This window comes from Rhipicephalus sanguineus, chromosome 1 (genome assembly GCF_013339695.2).
Source record: "Rhipicephalus sanguineus isolate Rsan-2018 chromosome 1, BIME_Rsan_1.4, whole genome shotgun sequence".
Taxonomy (NCBI): Eukaryota; Metazoa; Arthropoda; class Arachnida; order Ixodida; family Ixodidae; genus Rhipicephalus; species Rhipicephalus sanguineus.
This window is the reverse complement of record NC_051176.1, coordinates 163,304,725-163,322,004: the sequence shown is the minus strand read 5'-3', so window position 1 is coordinate 163,322,004 and position 17,280 is coordinate 163,304,725. Positions and strand designations below refer to the sequence as shown.

Here is a 17,280-nt window from a genome sequence, read left to right as displayed (position 1 = left end):
GGCAACGACGCGTTGGTCATGGATCGACACCGACTTTAAAGGCAACACTGACTGTAGCATAGGCTTTGCATGCTTACAAGGAACATCTTCATGAACTGTGATTGACAGCAGGCGCCTATAAGGTAATTTATTTCACTTTTAAAGTTGAGAAATGAAACGTACCTCCCTTTTCTGGACTCGTCGATATAACCATAATGAACATTTCATTCGTAACATAAAAAAGAGTGTGATGTCAGGAATGCTACTGGCCACAACCATTTCAAACTTCCGCATGTGCATTTTCCGAAAGGCGGCCTGAGGACTCTAGTGCACCTTACGTTGTCAAGCACGAACACATGTTCACGAAATTGAACAGAAGACCCATGAGTTCGTTACAGTCATTGGTTTAAAGGTTCACGTAACCTCGCTGACGTTACCTATCTTTGACTTACGCCTTCAAAGAAAGGTTATTCGCCCATATTGGCAGGAATTTTGAATTCGGCAACGGTGCAGTAAAAGCTGCGCGATATTTATTTAATGAAGGCGTGATCGTGCATATGCACTTTTTTTTTTTCTCCGCTGTGACCGATCGAGTTTCACCAACAGGCGTCGTCGCTTAGTGCCCGCTTAGGAAAATGCCCGCACTGTGCGGAGCAATCTCTTCCACATGGTGTGGGCATGCCAGTCAACTCCGAACCTCGCCCCAAAACCAAACCCCACCTGGGAGAACTGGGCGGCAGCCCTGCTCAGCCGTTCCGATCTGCCAGAAGAAGGCCCTGGTCGACTGAGCCCGAGTCGCGGCGGTCGCCAATGGGCTCCTTTAATGAGGAGCCCATCTAGTGATTGTGAGGGGCAGCCCCCTCCGGGCCACCCCAAGCTCTTCCTCCCTGTAATATACCTGTAATGAAGTTTTTCAAGCAGGTTCGTTGTTACAAAAAGGGCTGAAAAATTTTATTGCAGCCGCTTTATTTGTAAGCAATGTAAGCACGTCAAAACCGCAATACTGGTGTCAATGAAGTGGTGCCTGTCCAAAACAACACGAGTACGTCAGCTTGTTCTTTGCACTTCCTTGCGCAGACACTCAAGCATGTCTTCCACAGTGTCCTTGCCTCCTGAAAGCAAAAGCCGCAGAAGCAAAATGAGCAGGGTAACGATAAAACCGTGATAAACAATTCGACAAAACATGTCTGTTTATCAATAAAGTTTTACATGCCGCTGGTGTAAGTGGCGTCTGTCTGTCCATCAAAGTCCACCAACGATGGCATAATAAAACACAAAATTCACGTTATTTAAAGGAAATATAAATGACTAATGAACGTGGCACCCGCTGGCGCAAGATTCAGTAATAATACTTTTACTTTGTGATATGAAGTAGCACACAGGCTGTCTGTTTCTCCACCAAACATTGGTACGCTCTGTAAGCATAATTGCGAGCTTAAAAGAAGATTAGCAGAATATTAAACACTCTGCAAGTGCTGACACAAAATTCCTACCATAAAGGGACACAGCAGGAGTTATCGCCTTCGTTGTCAGATTCCTTAGAATGTAGCCACAGCCTCCAGTCTACTTCATTGCTAAAATTATAGGTTTTGTGAAATGTATTTTATCGGCTTTAATGGCGGAAATTTAACGAATTGAAAACTGATCAATAGGTTATCAGTCCAAAACAACAGTGGTTACATTGATAAGTGAGCAGTCCACTTATATGCCACTGTAAGTCGGAATGAGATAAAATGGAGAAAGTACACAACACGGTACAGTTGTATACTTGTAATCTGAGAATGTGCTTCTGGCACAATCGTGACAGGTGTAACACAAATCAATTTAAGAGAACATGTGTCGGCTGTTTCTGCTGTAGTTAGCAGTGCCGTTTTTCTATTGCATTCCCAACTTGGGGAACATGTGAAGCTGACAGAAGCACATTTACTTGTTTTGCACGTAGCCGGTGCAAAACGCCCACAATTGATACGGTTGTCTCAAAGCTATGCATGCATGTCTACTTACCTAAGCCAATGTGTCCTGTGGAAAAGAATTCCACGGTCTAGAGGCCGCGTTTCCTTCAACGTGATTTCGATCTGCGTAAGGGAAATTTGGGATAGTGCATAATAAATATGACACAAAAACAGAAACACAACACTGCTGCCAGACCTCATAGAAGGTAAGAAGACTGATAGGCATGAGAAACAGTGAACAGAGGGACATGTGTGCTTTGTAGGGAACGACGACTGAAAATGACAGACAGTACCCACAGAGGGAATAGCACTCCCTTCAAGTATTAGATCCAAACGCTCCATGATAGCAGTGTAGTGAAGTACTACATAATCCAAACGATTATGTGATACTCCATACACAAGATATTTACCCCTCAGTTTACCGAGACTGGCGGAAAAGTTTAAATGATTTAGTCTGTGTCGGGTTTGTCCGCCGAGCACTTCTTCATTATACACTTTATGTTACTACTGTAATAAACAACAGTTATACAAAATACGTGCTAAAAACTGCGTTCGATGTGAGCGCGCTTTTGCTGTGGATGACGTCATGTGCCCTTACAAAAATGTATGTAGACAGTCTATAGACTGTCTAAATCCATTTTTCTAAGGGTGATAAGCAGCAGAAACTCTTAAATGATCTCGCTACCCATTACTGACACACGTATATAAAATGTCGGGCGATTCTGGCCCTTAGGGAAGTGCTCAATGGTGCTTGTAAATTCATATGGCCACTCGTAAAAAATCAAGGAAGAAACAAGTTCTGTCTTCTAACAATCTTCCAACACGTTACTGTAGGCTGTAGATGACACGCCCCGGTGTACGTAAGCGGTCCCACTGCTTCCCTTCAGCTACGTAATATAATTTATTGCGTGCCGTCAGCCATTGAAGAGCAGCGTGATCTCTAGGAGATCTGATATATATAATTAACGCACTTGTCTGATAACAACCCTGTTTAGTTGTTCGGATTCGCTGCTGATGCACACAGTAGCGATTTCCTTATTTATTAAAAAAAAGTAAAATAAAAATTAAGACAAAACAAGAGTGCTATTGTTTTTTTTGTTTTCTGGTCTTTTTTAATACGACATTGACTGCATTAAGCACTGGAAGAAATAGTAAAAATCTCTTGGAGGCAATTTATGTTACTGCATTTTTTTAAATGGATGTTCCAGGGTGTAATATCGCACGATTTCTACGTGTCTGCGGACAACCATGAGATAGCTGGGAATACCATCGATCGCCCGTTACAAAGGCAAGGGCCGCAGAAATTGTCATCATCATCGCTGATGAATGTTTGAAAACAGCTAGTGCGTCGCCTACTAAGAAGGAAAGAGACATGTCGTTCATTAAAAAAAAAAAACAGTTTGTTTCAGACATGGTCAAACGAGGTTTCATGAGCCATGCTTAAATGCTCGAGCATGGCATTGTGATGGTATACGGAGCATAAAGCAATGCGATGTCATCGTATTCTTCTAGACGTGCATGTACGGTGTCCTTAACGTCATATCTCCTCGTTGATATCGGCAGCACTCCATTCATTTCACCTTACGCAGTCATAAATAACCGCGGTGCTTATTTACGTTATTGAATTCGTTATTGCCGTGAGATGCGTAATGACCACATTAGGTTTTTCACTAATGCTGTCATTACTTTGCGCAGAGGACCGATTCATGTGCTTCTTTCAACCTTTATTTTGTCTTCGCAACGTTGTTACAGCAAACCGCGCTCGCGGTTTTCGCCCACGAATAAGACCGCACTCTTCCGCGTGTTCACTTTAATAGCAGCTTGCGGAACATCTGGAAACTCCCGCTTTGCATTTAACCCTTCGATCTATAGCGAAGCGGGGAGTCCGAAAGCAAATGTGTATTCATGACGCGTACGCAGCATGCGCTGTGGTTGAACATGAGGACACTGAAGGTTTAATAGCAGTAATAAAAAAGAAAACGACAGGGGGAAGGGGGGGGGGGGGGGCAAAACTCCACGAAGGAAGCGGGATACCGTGGCAGCTGGTGTATATACTATACTACTTGCGGCTCGTCCGAACAGGATACATTATTAACGCAGAGGCACTTCCCGTTTCAAAGGGCGCCCCTTTCTGACCATTGCGAAGTCCGGAAGGGTGGGCAAAACGCTAAGAACAATCCTGGTATGATTGATCGCCTCGAACTCACGCAAGCCTCGTCGATAACCAGGCCACGAAAGCCGGTGAGTGTAGAGAGAACGGCGCCCAGCTAAAGCGGAGAACAAGGAACGTAAAAAAAAAAAAAGTACACCGGCCGTTAAAGGGGGAGACGGCCGAAAAGAAACGAGGTGCGCGTTTCACGGCGGTTTGTCTTCGCCGAGGTTTGTAATTTAAACGCGCCGTGACAGCTCGCATGGACGGTCGGCCGTACAGGCGAGCACGAACCGAGTGGTAACATTTTCATTCCGCCTGTTCTTCTCGCCTTCCTTATTCCCCCTTCTCCTTCCTTTGTTTCTTTTCTTCCATATGTTTCTCTCTGTCTTTTTTTTTTTTTTTTTTTTTTGCAACGAGAGAGCCCGACTTTTTTATCTTGCGGTTTATCTCTCTACCACCGATTCATCGTCGTCTTTGTTTTTTGTTTTTTTTCTTGTTTATTTATTTTTTTTTTTTGCTAACCTCGCGTGTTTTAAAGTGAACGCTGAAGGTGGCTTACAGTACACTTAGAATGACGCCAGCGGGGCCACACAAGGACGCTGAATGCTTCTGCGAATGTGCGGAGAACGTGCGGACGCAGGTCTGGCGCACTTCACGAGAAGGCCCCGAAAGATGGCTGTTTTACAACCTTTCCGTCGCCTTTTGCGTCACATAGGCGTCGTGACGAGGATGAGTTAGTGGACTGCGTATCATAGATATCATGCGCTGGTGCCTACACTTGAACCCAGCATTTCAGGCCATTGCGCGGCAGAGTCAGAAGACCGAGGCCACATGCACTTGGGGTGCTGCCGCATCCGTCAGCCATAACAGTCAGGACAGGAAATTCTCGGTCTGTGGCCTTGTTAGTTTTCTCTTTCTTTTGCGTACGTCTCGACGCATATATAGGAACGTGTTGCGCATAGTGACTTGTACTATGAAGGAAAAACGTGATAAATCGACTCGTTGATCGTTTGTCCACTGCTCTTGCTACCTGTCTCTCCTGGATAATTTGTTCTTTGGTGTAGAAGGTATGTTGCGCAGATATAAGGTAACCTCTCTGATGTGTTTTGTGAGGCTGATTTTTGTTTTTCTCTCTTGACAGGAGTGCACTTATGCTGCAGTACTGAACTTGAAGAGTCTTGAAAATAAAGGTGTGATGGTGTGCAAAAAAAAAGAAAGAAAATGGAAACAAAGAAATACATTCGGGATTTTTGTAAAGATGGGGTCCCCTCAGATATTACATTTAATAAAATGCTCGCGAAATATGCGCGACAACGACGCGTTCTAGGAATATCGAAAGAGCAAGTATGTCGAAAGAGAGCCAAGTGGAACAAAGGCTCCCACTACAATTAAGTTTCATAGGAAGTATTAAGTAGGTAGTAGATGCCACCCTCTGTGAAAATCTTTACATTTTATAGTTGATTCCTTTAAGTGCGTCCTAGCAGGTCAGTTCGCATTGGAAGCGCTGCTAAATACATCGGCTCCGCGAGTGCAGATTCCGCGGACATCGAGCACGTGTTTGACCTAAGCCAAACGTTTTCCAGGAAAACTGCTCGAGCTGACATTGCAAGGAGGCGCTTTTTACGCAGGAATATTTAAACGGTGATGATGAGCGCTGACTGAATGCGTACCTAAACTAAGCGTTCTTCCAATCATTGCTGGGGGCGCACACGTGCTTTCCTTCTATAAATGTGTTGCGTGGCTTTTATACACCGGATCCGACCGCAGCGATTGTAAATAAAAGCTTCCTGACCATGCACGCGCTAACCAAGGCGGAGTGTTTTCGATCGGTGGACTCGAAAGGACCACCGCGGAACGGAAAGCAGGCGTTCGCAATGTTTGCAGTACACCGCATTAATCGCACCGTCCTTTCCAAAGAGAAGGCGTCGGGAATGAATAATCGAGGTGCGCGCACGAAGAGGGCTTTCTGGGCGAGGCCTCCGCTGTACGTTATCGCGCGTGCTGCGAATATCCCCTCGTTCGATGTTGTCCACATATCTGCGGCGGCGGCACCCACGCCGGCTGCGTGGTGAGGGGCGAAGAAATGCTATCCGCTCGCCCGCTGTAAATCTTCTCTGGGTCCGGATCAGCGGGGACGATCGGCCATTTTCCTCTTTATGGCGCAGTCATTAACCACCGCCGTTGGGTGAGCTGCGTCCCGAGGCCTTGGAGCCCTCCGGCGTGTGAAGGTTAATTGGATTAATAAATTTCCACTGAAAACGGCCGGCCGGCCCAATCGCCGCGCGCCGCCCCGTCTTGTGCGCTGTATAGCTGCCCTGAGCGTGCTCCAGCATCGATGCCCCCCTTAGCGCCACACGAACGGACATGAGTGCGTGCGCGCGAGAAAAAAAGAAATAAGATTTAAGCCTAGCGCCTGAAGAAAGCGCGGCTGCTTCGAAGGTGCAGGCAACACGTAACTGCGGTGCCAGTCAGCAGCGGAAACGCGCAGGATATGCCAGCGTGCGTGTGTGTTCGCGCGCAGCGGCCCCGCTCTTCACAGCGCTCTACGCGGCGTCTATACATGGGGACTCTATACTCGGGTGGATTGCGATCGCTGCATCAGCGGACACCTTTGGATTTATGGGAGATCTTTTCTCGGCGGTTGTAATGAATCGTGGACGCCTGTTGCCCCGGCGTTTATGGGCGCCGTGAACGGAATTTGTAGGCTTCGCGAGTGCACGGGCGGCAACAGGTCAGACTCGCCTCCCTCCTCCACCCTCTCACCATTTCTCGCTTCATCGTGCAGTCTTCCCGTGCTATCCCCCTCTTCCATTCCTCACGAAGGAGCACTGCGCAGCGGCGGAGTGGCACACCTCGCGTTCGCACACAGCGTAAGCGGCGGCTTTCGGGCTGGATACGTGCGTGCAGCTGCAAGAGATCACAGGTGCAAACGTCGAAGAAGCCTCACCGTGCACTGCATATGCCTCTCCGAATGCCTTGGTGGTCTTTGAAAGGACGGCCCAAGGTTGTAGCTGGTCCACGCGCGCAGGCCGCACTCTCAGGATCTACGAAATCGGCGAGGCTGCAGAGAAAAGACAGTAAAATAAAATAAAAAAAGAAAGTTACTTTCATAGAAGAGGGCGCCACAATTTCTGACAATCGACCAACGAACCACAATCAATGCACTGTCACACAGTCACAAAGGCGAGAAGAAGACACTGTTGCTAAACATTTAATTATTGTTAGTTACGAAGCTAGACACGGAGAAAAATGCGAGAAAAATTACAGGACAAGTTACTTCTGTAGTGTGCCTTGCATGCCTCTCGCGTGCGAGCTTGTATGTGTATTCAACAACTTGAATAGCTTTTTTAAGCTGCTTTCAAGCCCTCATATGTATGCGTTCTCGAGTAACGATACACGTGATGTAGTAGTAGTAGTAGTAGTGGTGGTGGTGGTAGAAACCCCATACACCCATTTAGGACGTACTGGGATATATTTCAACGTTGGTTTTAACCACAGATTGCTGTTCTCTCATACCCTGGCTAGGAAATGCACCTGTCGTTTTACAATGTAAAAAAATTCGCACGTTATACAGCAACGCCTCAACTCTGTAAAGCGCAGCGGTACCTTCGTTGGATTGGCGTCTGTAACAGGGTTGCCAAGTGGCCTTGGCACCCCTGTTACTACTGCGAAGCCAGTATCGAGCTCCGTACAGGGGCCCAATTAGCATGCCACGTGGAGCGGACGATGCCAGACACCTCTGCTCCGTACGCGGCCGCGCAGAATAACACCGCGCGAGCCGCGGCCGCTCTGCGCTCATGGTCTTGGGGCTTTCCGGCTCTCCGTTCTGCACACACACACGCACGTGTGAGAGCGATAATTAATGCCCCGGGCTGTTTTTCTCCGCGGCGAGGGGACAAAAAAGGTATAAAGAAATCATTTAAGCAACGCACGCGGTTTCCTATCCTGCTGTCATGTGCAATAGTTAGAGGGCGTGCTCGCTTCGCGTCTGTGTGTGTGCCTCCGAGTCTGTTCTCATACTCGGGGCACGGAGGGGTTGGATTGGTTTCAACTTTGGCGGCGCACGGGAACAGATAAGGGAGTGTCAGGGGAGTAATTTATACTGACATGTCATGAATTCATGTTGGCAGCCTTATCGCTGAGCTGGCTACGTTGCCCAGGTTCTCATAACGGCAGTTTCCCCCTTCTTGCCCCATCTAGAAGCCTCCTTTCGACTTGGGAACTTCGCAGCTAGCCGACTATATAGTGCCTCCTTTCTAGACAAAATAAATAAAGATGTGACGCACCGCTGAATGTGCGAAGAATATCTGCGGCAGCCGTCGTTGTGCTATGAGACTCGAATGATCAGGTTCTGCTTATTGACTTGCAATTACCTTGGCTTATCGATAAACGGGAGAGGAGATGCTTCGTACTTTTTTAAGTGCCTTGGTGTGATTCCCACCGCTAAATATCGGTTTCGATACCATGGTTGCGTTATCAAATGAGGCGAAATCTGAAGTCGTGCGTCTTGGGAACAGCCTCCTAACATTGCCGAATTAGCGAAACTTCTTTTTTTTTTTTTGTATATCGATAGAAATAGATTATCGCGAAACGAATACGCTGTCGGCCCAGTGGCAGTTCAGTTTAAGTACACTACGATGTTCAAAGCTTCCATTGAAAATTAACGGGCAATAGCTTGTCTTGTTGAAGCCCTCAAGGTGACACAACAAACGGTTATAGATTTATTTTCATGCCCCACCAGTTATTTTGCAAAAATGTTTTGACCCAGCTCTAGTACCAATATTTAACAGCGCTTACGTAATCTCAGAAAGAAAGTTGTAAAGTATAGACAGTTCATCGCCTTGGACCCCTGGAACAGGAAAAATGAAGGGAATTTGACGAACTCTGCGAAAGTTACTTCATATACGACGCTGTATTTATTTAAAAAACTGCTAGCCCCAAGATAGGGGCCTTGGCAGGATATATATATATATATATATATATATATATATATATATATATATATATATATATATGTGTGTGTGTGTGTGTGTGTGTGTGTGTGTGTGTGTGTGTGTGTGTGTGTGTGTGTGTGTGTGTGTGTGTGTGTGTGTGTGTGTGTGTGTGTGTGTAATTGCGCAGGGTGAGTGAGGTGAGGTCAGGGTTCGCTAGAATTTGCCTCGCAAATGGTGCAGGTTTAGAAAAAACCGGATCCTTCGCGAAGTATTAGCATACTTCAGGCAGTAGTTTACTCTAATAGGGCCTCATCGGTTCCTTAAATGCCGCCGATTACGAGATTTATTGGAGTGCTTGCCTAGGAGCCGACCTTCTTGCTCCGAGCCAGCAGGGCACATTATCTCTAGGCTGCTGAATGCGGTACGGCTGCTTAACTGTGAGACCGTCTCTTCCGTTTAAAAAATCTAATGACCGGTTTCGCTGGTTACGTGTTCCGATCTTGCAGTTACAAGTACGATGAAGTGCCATCTTTAATCCCGTTGCCGTTAATCGCATACTTAATTGCGCCAGTAGTACATGCATGGCTATACAGAGTATACATATGCCTCAACGAAGGATTAATCATTCCTGGTTGCCGCTGCGTTGCCTTGATGTGCATTGCTTTCGGTAACACGTTGGTCGCCGTAGCGGATCTGTATCTTTTGGCCAAAACCACGAAAAAGCTCAATTAGAAGTAACCAGTGCGACAGTTTTTGAATAATTATTTAATTAAATGCATACGCTCTAATTGCGTAAATTAAGTCATCTGGCGCTGAATTCGTCTTCGAGATAGTCGACAGGCGGACACCGATTTTGACTCATGTTGCCTCATTATCGGCGTAAAAATTGTCTGCATTTGTCGTCACTATCGCAACCGTGTATAGAATGATGACATACGTCTCCGGAGATCGGGTGAGCTAAAAAAAAAAATAAAGATGCCTGCACCGACAGTAACGTTGCGATGAATCCGCTGGCAGCGTTTGCCGCCACGACAGCGGGAGTCGTCACGGCTTATATAAGAAAGGCTTGTTCTGTAGGTAGTACATTCTCTTTCATTTCATTACGAACACGTTAACAAATGCCGATAATTATAGAGTATGCTATATGTTACTGCAGAACTGCAGGCCTCCTCTGCATGAAACAATAAAAGTACCGCTGAGAACACGGGAAAAAGATGACTCCTAAGAACATTGATTTTGTAAATTGCTTTGCTGTCATCGATGCAGCCGGTGTGTCCTGTCAACGTTTGGTATTCTCGTCATAACAGCTGTCGTGTCATCATGAGGCTACTCTCTTTTGATGACAATGCATCCCACGTATTTCTATCAATTGAGTGCGCATATCTTGGCTATGAGATCATTTGCAATAGAATCCCATGCATGGAAATCCCCACGCAAGTACACGCAGGCGTTTCGTTCGCGTTTGCAATAGAACCGCGAAGATATTTTCCCGTATTATAAAGCAAAAAAAGTCGCCGTTTCGCCTCAAGGGCGAAGCAATGAATGCGATAGCAAGAAATTGGAATGTCACGGGAAGAACGGCAAACAGCTAGAAGCTTGCTGCGCGCTGCTCAAGCACAAAGGACGCAGGGAAAGAAAACACGCAAGGCAACTGTCACAGCTCGACACTTGCAGCGCGCTGCTCAAACAGAAAGAATGAGGCACGAAAAGAACACAGAGATATACATAGAACGAGCGCTAACTGTCAGAGTTGTTACTTCAACTAACCCCTACTTTGGATCTTCTAGCTGGCAGATCACTCCTTTCGCAAACGCGGCCGCTGCAGCGAGCAAAGTGATCTCCGTGTGGTCTATAGCTTCAACGTAAGCTTTGCGGTGGAAGCACAAGAGTTACAAAACTCCCCCTCAAGAGATAAGTGCGAGCACGGTGGACCACGCCCTGTATGTCAAAGTACAAATCGAAGGCGCACATCCCAACTCTGGCAAAACACTAGACAGTTTTAGAATTGGGGACCCAAGAAATTTGCGAGCCACCACGACGCATGCGCAGAACGAAAGCCACTCTCGGACTCTTGCGCTCGCGTTGTCCCAAGACCCTGCAGCGTCTTCCTTTGGGCGGCGAACAAAACCGAAGAGCGTGCGACCTCGATAGAAGAAAATAAAGAAGGCGCTTGGCAGTGGCACGTCAAGCCGCGGCTCACGTTCCCTGCGGGCGTCGATTCTGGTCACTAGTATAAAACTTCATTTGGGTCTAGCTGGTACATATTCTACATATGCCTGAGGCCGAAATTACAGCGCGAACGCACTTCTTCGTCCTTCTTACTTTTTCTTTAGTTCTTTGTCCCTGCCATCCATTTCAATATAATTTCATGCCTTCGCGTATCTAATACACTAGTATCTTTGTTACACGCTTTGGTTTAGAGCTATTGCTGTGTGCGCATGTGCGCTAAGTTTGCCTTGGGCTTGTATATGCATTGGCGTATAAAAGAATAAAGCAGTTGTCAATCAGCGCTTTTTTGTGCCGTACGTTTCTTTTCTTTGTGGGTGTCTTGTGCGTTTGCGCTGTAATTTTAACGTCAGGATTGTGGTCGCGTTGTAACATATATACTGTGATTCTGGTTCAGCCGTCTCGTTTCTTCCCTCCGGCGGCATAAACGCCAAAGCGTTCCCGCTGGCTCGCGCCACCACGAGCCACGGGACGCTCTTCTTTTTCGCTGGCCGGCTGGCCACGAGTGGCGTGGTGCTACAACCTCAAAATGGAAAACTAGCGTGGGTCGCCAGCGATACGACGAAAACGCAGCGCGGGCAACGATGCAGGATGGCCCGCGTCTCGCATAATTTTATTTCACTACGTGTGGCGTCCCGTGCGTTTCACCCGACGCCGCGTGCGTTTGTATTGTGCCGTTAGTATACTGGAGAACGAATGAGGCATAGCAGCGAGCTGCGGAGCGAGGGGTCACAGGTTCGAAACCGCGGTCGAGCTCTTCGGAATTTATTTTCTTCTTAGTTATTTTTATTTGTGGCTTTTAGTTATATACACATACACATAAATATACGGTACATGACGTCACTGGCGACGGTAAAAATCATCCTAGAGTGTCCATATAATTGCTATCGCAATAAAAAAATTCGGCAGATCACACGCATTGTGGAAATTCTGGTAATCAAATTCAAGCGAAGCAGTCAGCGAGTAGCTGAGTACACGGCATCTTGTATTTTTTTTTTTTTTTTGGGGGGGGGGGGGGTAGCTCTCAGCTACTTCCAGATGGATGGAAATCTTTGTGTGAATGCAGCAGTTGTGCACAGATGGGGTTACCAGGCACGTCGACTATACACCTTTTCAAATTCTCACGCCAGGGGGGCGCCATATTGAAATGCGCGCCGCCTAACGTGCAAGATTGGCGAAATCGCCATCTTGGGCTGCGCGTACTCGAACCGGCGCGCTATCCATTGGTGTGAGGTCTCTGCTAAAGCGTGTGTTTGCTGATTTTTCGTTTCTTTAGAGTGTTTTGTTTGATATCGTCGCTGCCACTGACCGATTCGTCGCTGTCTGAACCGTTCAGCGGCGCGCATTCGCGCTTGCAACGCAAGAATGAGCTCCGCGTCTGCGAACGGCAGTGCTTCGTCGTCGGTACCTGTAGCAGCAAGCGTAGTAAAAGGTCGATCACGGCGTGAAGTCTTAATTATCGGTAACTGGAATGTTCTTGCAGCTGTCTACCGATTTCCTTTATTGGCGTATACTAAACGTCTACGGATCATTCATCAGTTTCAACCTCCGCGCATACTGGTTCGCGGCGCGTAAGTTTGTCAGCTGTAAACTGTCAGCTGTAAACGCACAGATACCTTGACCTACATTCACCCCAACGACGTCGAAGACTAGGTCGAGGACACGTGTGAGTGGGCAGAAATACGGCGAGTGAACATTGTTAATATATCGTTGAGGCGAATGTGTGGGGTCTTTGCCAGGTGTGTAGCTATGAGGCACTGGAGTCGCACAACTACGTGCAGTCTGGCTGAGAGGGTCAAGTCACTGGAGCACAATGTGAAGGAAAAAGTCGTGCTGGTGAAGGGGAATGTGACGCCGTCGCAAGCCGTGAGCAGTAGGCCCCATCGCGCGTGGGTTGCCGCGAGGCCCTCCGGTGAAGTACGGCGCGCGCAGGCTGCACATGCGTAACCGGACAAGGCGGAGTTTGCAGCCGTGTCGGCCGCTGTATTATGGACGATATGAAGTACGAATCCGTAACATTCTTACGAGTTACTAGGTGAGTCATCAGTGGCTTGCGTACCTTCCTATCCAGGATACTGCACGGGAACGTTGTTCTCGTCGGTTTTCTTGCCGCCAACGAAATACCGGGAAGAGAGGCGTGACGATGGCGACACGCGGAAGTTCTTCCGATTTACTGAAGCCACCCACTGCTGCCGTAATTCAGGCGACGAAGGAAAACGATGCAGCGCGAACATGCCACACTTGCACTCATCGCGTGGCGTACTGTGCTGCGGACACACGATTGCACCTAAAATATTGCTCTTCTGCTGCTTGTTCGTTCACTTGTACACGACACAGTGATGGCCAGATGACTTGCTATGCGAATGCAGTAAATTTTCTGCCATGATAGTTACTTCGTATCGGAGACGGGCGCACAACACAGTCACACAAACGCGTACCAAAGCAACACAAACACGGCAGTGGCGCAGCCCAAAGCACGATGGCAACACTGAGAGCATACCCTCTACCCCTGCTGCTGACTGGTTCGAGGCTGCTCCTGTGAAAAGGTCTATACTGGCTCAGGGGCGTAGGCAGAAATTTTTTTCGGGGGGGGGGGCACCTCCTTGATCTGTAGTGGGGACGAGCAGGCAGATGGTCGAGTGTCATTTTCTGCTCTGTATGCTATGGCAAAAAAAAATTTCGGGGGGGGGGGGGGGGGGCACGGGCCCGGGTGTGCCCTAACGTGGCTACGCCCCTGTACTGGCTCCCGTATATCGCCAATTAACCCGGTAATGCGCTTGTTGGGACCAAGTTATCCTTGCTAATTCTTGAGCATTATCTGCCCACCTGACTATGTGCCTCCCTCTGGCGCTCTTGCCTTATCTTGGAATCCAGTCTGTTACTCTGAGTGACAAGCAGTTATCTTGCCTTCTCGCTACATGCCCTCCTCCCTATGTCCATTTTTTTTCTTCTTGATTTCGACAAAGGTGTCCTTAAAACGCGTTTGTTCGCTGAACCACTCTGCTCTATCATTTTCGCCTGTCATTTTCCTTTCCGCATGCTAACTGCGTCGTCGTCAATTTAATTAACCTTCTTGTAGCGTTAGCTACACTTGCCTAGCCGGAGCCGGTTTCGCGTGGGTCATCATGAGCCGTGTTGCGCATGCGCGAGGATGAGTGCAGAGCCGGCATCTGACGCGCTCTCCCTCACCGCCGCGCGCGGCTCGCCGCTGCTGGTGGCGGAGAGCGGGAGGAGTGGCGTCGTAGCCGGGCAGACAGACTGGCGCCGGCGCGCGCGACTCGCCGCTGCTGCTCTGCGCATTCGAGAGGGTTGACGTCGTAGCCATGGCGCGCGCAGCTATTCGCCTTCGCTGTGCAGTCGCCATCTGACAATGCGCTGGCGCCGCTTGATAGCGCCTCTGACTGGCGTTTGCAGGTGGGTAACGCCATGGAGAAGGAGAGCGCAAATGCTGCTCAACGGCGCAGAAGAGCCGAGAAGCTTATGTCATCGGATCCCGAAGTAGTTGCGTGGCAATTAGCGGTTCAGCGTACGAAGAATGAACAAAGGAAGGCTAAACGTGCTGCGGAGACACTGGAGGAAAGGGAGGAACGTCTAGCAAAGCGGCGTCGCCAGGATGCTGAGCGACGTGCCCGATCATCTCTGCAGCTGCAACAACAAGACGCCGTCGATGACGTCAAGGGTCGCTGATCGATTGCCTATACTGTGAAACTTAGCGGAAGCGCCAGTGCGACTCGGACCTTCGAGACGAACTTCGTAAACAATCCGTTTGGATACGTGTGCGACGTGTGTGAAAGACTATGGCACATGAAAGAGTTGACGCCGCTAAGTAGTGCCATCTGTGAAACGTTGAGTTTAGTGACGGCGCCCGAGTGGGGTGAAACCGTGGCGCGGGTTTTTACAACGTGCAAGAACTTCTCGTTAAGCAAAACATTCCGCTCTTTAGCGTTACCAATGGGTATCGTTACCCGGCCATGCCGCCAGGTCTACCGGTTCTGAACGATGTGGCCGAATGTGTGTCATTGGAGCAGCAGTAAGCGTGACAATCAAGCTAATCCTAGACAATCTGGAAAGCTCAGAATAATCAGCTGAACCTTTGGGCTAACGCTACGTATATCCTGGCATAGCCGAGCTAAGCCACTGCAATTTTTTTTGTAAGACTTCAGGCTTCTGCCTCGTATTGAGCACCGGTGACATGCATCTCTTAAATACTTGTTTCGTGAGGGACACTGGTAAACTAACATTCATGATTTGAGAATACCTGCCTAATACACTCCAGTTCATTCTTATTTTTCTAGTTACTTCAACGTTATATGGTTCGGTTCTGCAGTCACTACCTGCACTAAGTAGACGTACTCCCCCGTTACTTTCATTGCCGCGCTACCTTCCTCAAACCGCAGTTCTGTTCCGGGAATGTCTTCTGCATATCAATTTTTGACCCACCATTCGGCTTTGTCTGTACAATTCAGTAATCATTCTTTGCAATTCGTCCATTGAGTCATCAGTTTGGCGATGTCATCAGCGAATCGCAGGTTACTAGGGTATTCTGCGTTCTGTTCCCAATCCAGGGCTCTAAAAACCTCCTGTAACGGCGTGGTGAATGACATTGGAAGAGATCGTATCTCGCTACCTTACACACTTTTTTATTGGGATTTTATTACTTCCACTTGCACTGTATAACTTCAGCAGTATAGCTACCTGCTGCGGCGGTTTTGTACGCGTGTACGATACTGTAACGAAGGCGCCTGGGTATATATATATATATATATATATATATATATATATATATATATATATATATATATATATATATATATATATATATATATATATATATATATATATATATATAACCACACCTGCAGACTGCAGATACCCACACAAATGGTTGGTGCCATAGGTGTCCTCAGGCTTTAGAGTGGGTATTAAAGTTGAAGCTTGGGAGAGTTGGTACAGTAGTTCATAACGACATGCATAGTGAGACGTGGAACGCCACGCGATTGCGATCCACTGCATGCATGCATGCAGTGGATCGCAATAGCGTCTTCGGGTGTAGACAACCTCGGACGGGGCCGAAGACGCCGAGGGCCATTTGTCATTCCTCAGCATCTGCGGCGTCAGCGGCGGCGCCGCGAAATCGGCGATCGCGCCGTGTACACACGTCCGGCCTCCACATGCGCAGTCTGCGCGGCGTGCTCTCTGTCGCCTTCAAGTCCGCTCCGTTTCCTTTATGGGCCGGAGGCGTGTTCGATTACCCGCCGCGCGGGACCCTTCATTATGGCCGGCGTCACCCAGAGGCCAAATTGCAGTGCCCGCGCTGCGGTTCTCGAAAGCAGCGACCGATGGCGGCGGCGTAGCCTCAATGGCGACAGTCGTACCCTCGCCGTGTTCTCGGCCCACGGTCGCCCGTATACTACCGTGCACCAGCATCTGCGCTGGGTGCGTTCGCTTGGAGTCTCAGAGCGACATCTTCAAGTTACAGACTCGAGGAGCTGCATAAACCCAACTCTGAAAGCAGCTCCTGTGCATGTGTCTTTCTAACTGAGTCGCAGAGGGGCCGCAGTGGCATTTTGGACCGCATTCGTGCAAGGAATGCGCAAGCCGTTTCAACCACGAACAGCAAGCATGACTTTACGTATTGGCTCACCCAATTCCTGCGGACGTGGCCTTCTTCCATGCTGCTGTTTGTTCGCTCTACTGAACGGAACTAATGGCGCTAGCTGGAGGAAGAAGAGTCGTTACCTCAACCACTCTCTCTCTCTCTTCCTCTCTCTGCGCGGTAAGATGTTCGTTTCGTTATGTTTCCGCCTGCTGTCATTGTTATCATTATGCAGTCCCTTTTGCGTACTGCTTCGAGAAGGCTGCCACTATAGCCTCACCTTCGTGAATGGCCCTCGCTGCCCCTGCCGCCACTTTCCCCGTTGTAATGGAAGAAGGGCCCGCGTGGTTTCGGGACACACTTCACCGGGCTCGTCGTGCCGGGTGGCTCCCAGCTACTTACTGCGCGTATGCGACGGCGCCCGCCACCGGAATGGCCGTG

The 17,280-nt window shown here is 48.4% G+C and overlaps 1 long non-coding RNA gene across 1 annotated transcript in view; it reads right to left on the bottom strand.

Moving 5' to 3' along the window:
- Positions 1-937: 937 nt before the first annotated feature.
- The window catches only part of LOC119401504 (uncharacterized), a 41,476-nt gene continuing 25,133 nt past the window's right edge, over positions 938-17,280 (bottom strand). The window contains exons 2-4 of the long non-coding RNA XR_005185450.2: positions 7,031-7,144; positions 1,984-2,054; positions 938-1,091 (exon numbers count right to left, since the gene is read on the bottom strand). This is a non-coding gene — a long non-coding RNA (uncharacterized LOC119401504). The remainder of the gene's footprint in view (positions 1,092-1,983; positions 2,055-7,030; positions 7,145-17,280) is intronic.